At 34.4% G+C, this 2,261-nt stretch overlaps 1 protein-coding gene across 1 annotated transcript in view; it reads left to right on the top strand.

Annotated features, from left to right (window-relative positions):
- EFCAB7 (EF-hand calcium binding domain 7) overlaps nucleotides 1-2,261 on the top strand; it is an 86,083-nt gene that overhangs the window by 81,904 nt on the left and 1,918 nt on the right. The gene's annotated exons all lie outside the window — the stretch shown is intronic.

Genomic DNA, 2,261 nt, shown 5'->3' with positions numbered 1-2,261 from the left:
TTTGAAATAATAGGAATTTAATATAGTATTTAATGAAGCAGTACAGGGCATGAAAAGTTATATTAGGCAAATAAGAACTGTATGACAATATCAGTAACAGAATACTTGATCAATAAATGTCAGCTTTTGAAATATGAATGCCATTATGGCAGTATATTTTTTTGTAACCAGTACATGTTACCACGTAGTTTAAATGTCATTTGGATTTTTGGCCCTTGATTTAGATATCTGTAAAATGGGTTGTCCTTACCTAGCAGTTTGAATTCTTCAGATGATGTATCTTTAAAAGTAATGAAATGTGAAAACATTTTACTAATTGCCAAATGCCTTATAAATTCAATAAATGTAACCATATATTCTATTCTATTTCTCAAAGTATTGAATTATGGGAAATTAATTATCTGGTTATGATACTAAAAGCATATAATAAAGGTATTATCTATGCTCCCAAGTTGTAAAGGAGCTTTTAGAATAGGATGATGGTGACATAAAGTGGTATCCTTAGAACATGGAGACTCAAGAAAAAGAATAATAGGCACTTAAGCCTTACCTTCCACCACTGTCATCATTTAGACATATCAAGCCATTTTCCCCCCCTTTCCATTGCTCACTTATTAAAAGGAAAAAAGACTCAAAACTATCTTATGGTCTTATTTTCAATTAGTCAGTAGAGAAGACAAAGACATTTTGTTTCAAGTTAAACTTTCTTCCAAGTAAATGAAAGCCCAAGTGAATCAGCTATGTAAAGAATATAAACTAGGCTACATTTTTGGACCTTTAACTGAATTATTTTTTAAGTATTATTTGAGCACTGTGGTACTGGAATATCCAGAACAACTATTCAAGTCCTGAAATACTTGACTCATAGATTGATAGTAATTCTTTATCCAACCAAATTAACATACAAGAATGTTTTCTTTAATTTTGAAAGGTGCTTCCTTTTTTCAGAGTTTTGCCAGATTAACCATGTTATTTTGCAGGTAATTTTGCATGTTGTTTAATTTGAAAAGCACAAGGATCCAGCTTACTAAAAAGACATCTAGATGTACCCAATCTCTCTTGTGCTCCTAAATTCCATCCCTGCCTCTCTCTTCTGTGTCCCCATTAAAACTCCCCATGAATGAGTTATCTACAAACATTCCATTTATATTGGCTTGTCCTCATTATTATTTACTCATGTTCTAGACTCTTTAAGAAACCTCTCACTACCCATCTCTCTCTATCATCTTTACTTCTTTCCTCCCTTTCACAGTGAAAGAACTTGAAAGAATTGTCCACATTTGCAACGTCTACTTTCTTTTTTTTTTTTTTTCAGAACATTATGGGGGTACAAATGCTTCAGTTACATATATTGCCTTTGCACCACCTGAGTGAGAACTACAAGCGTGCCCATCTTCCAGACAGCACACACCACACCCATTAAGTGTGCATTTACCCATCCCCTCCTCCCCCTTCCCACTTGCCCGACACCCAATGTATGTTACTTCCATATGTGCACAGTAAATGTTGATTAATTAGTACCAATTTAATGGTGAGTACATGTGGTGCTTATTTTTCCATTCTTGTGATACTTCACTTAGAAGAATGGGCTCTAGCTCCATCCAGGATAATACAAGAGGTATTAGTTCACCATTTTTTATGGCTGAGTAGCACTCCATGGTATACCTATACCACATTTTATTATTCCACTCATGTATTGATTGGCACTTGGGTTGTTTCCACACCTTTGCAACTGTGAATTGTGCTGCTATAAACATTTGAGTGCAAATGTCTTTTTTATAGTATCTCTTTTTTTCCTTTGGGTAGATACACAATAGTGGTATTGCTGGATCAGATGGTAGTTCTACTTTTAGTTCTTTAAGGTATCTGCACTATTGTCCATAGAGGTTGTACTAGTCTGCAGTACCACCAGCAGTGTATGAGTGTTCTTATCTCTCCACATCCATGCCAATATTTGTTGTTTTGGGACTTTTTGATAAAAGCCATTCTCACTGGAGTTAAGTGATATCTCATTGTGGTTTTGATTTGCATTTCCCTGATGTTAGAGATGTTGAGCATTTTTTCATATGTTTCTTGGCCATTAGTCTGTCTTCTTTTGAAAAGTTTCTGTTCTTGTCCTTAGCCCATTTTTTAATGGAGTTGTTTGATTTTTTTTCTTGTTGAGTTTCCTGAGTTCTATATAGATTCTAGTTATTAGCCCTTTATCAGATGTATAGCATGCAAATATTTTCTCCCATTCTGTAGGTTGTTGTCTATTCACT

This window comes from Propithecus coquereli, unplaced genomic scaffold, assembly GCF_000956105.1.
Source record: "Propithecus coquereli isolate 6110/MARCELLA unplaced genomic scaffold, Pcoq_1.0 Scaffold14, whole genome shotgun sequence".
In the NCBI taxonomy this organism is placed as follows: domain Eukaryota; kingdom Metazoa; phylum Chordata; class Mammalia; order Primates; family Indriidae; genus Propithecus; species Propithecus coquereli.
Note: the sequence above shows the minus strand (reverse complement) of the source record. Positions and strands in the feature narration are given on the sequence as shown.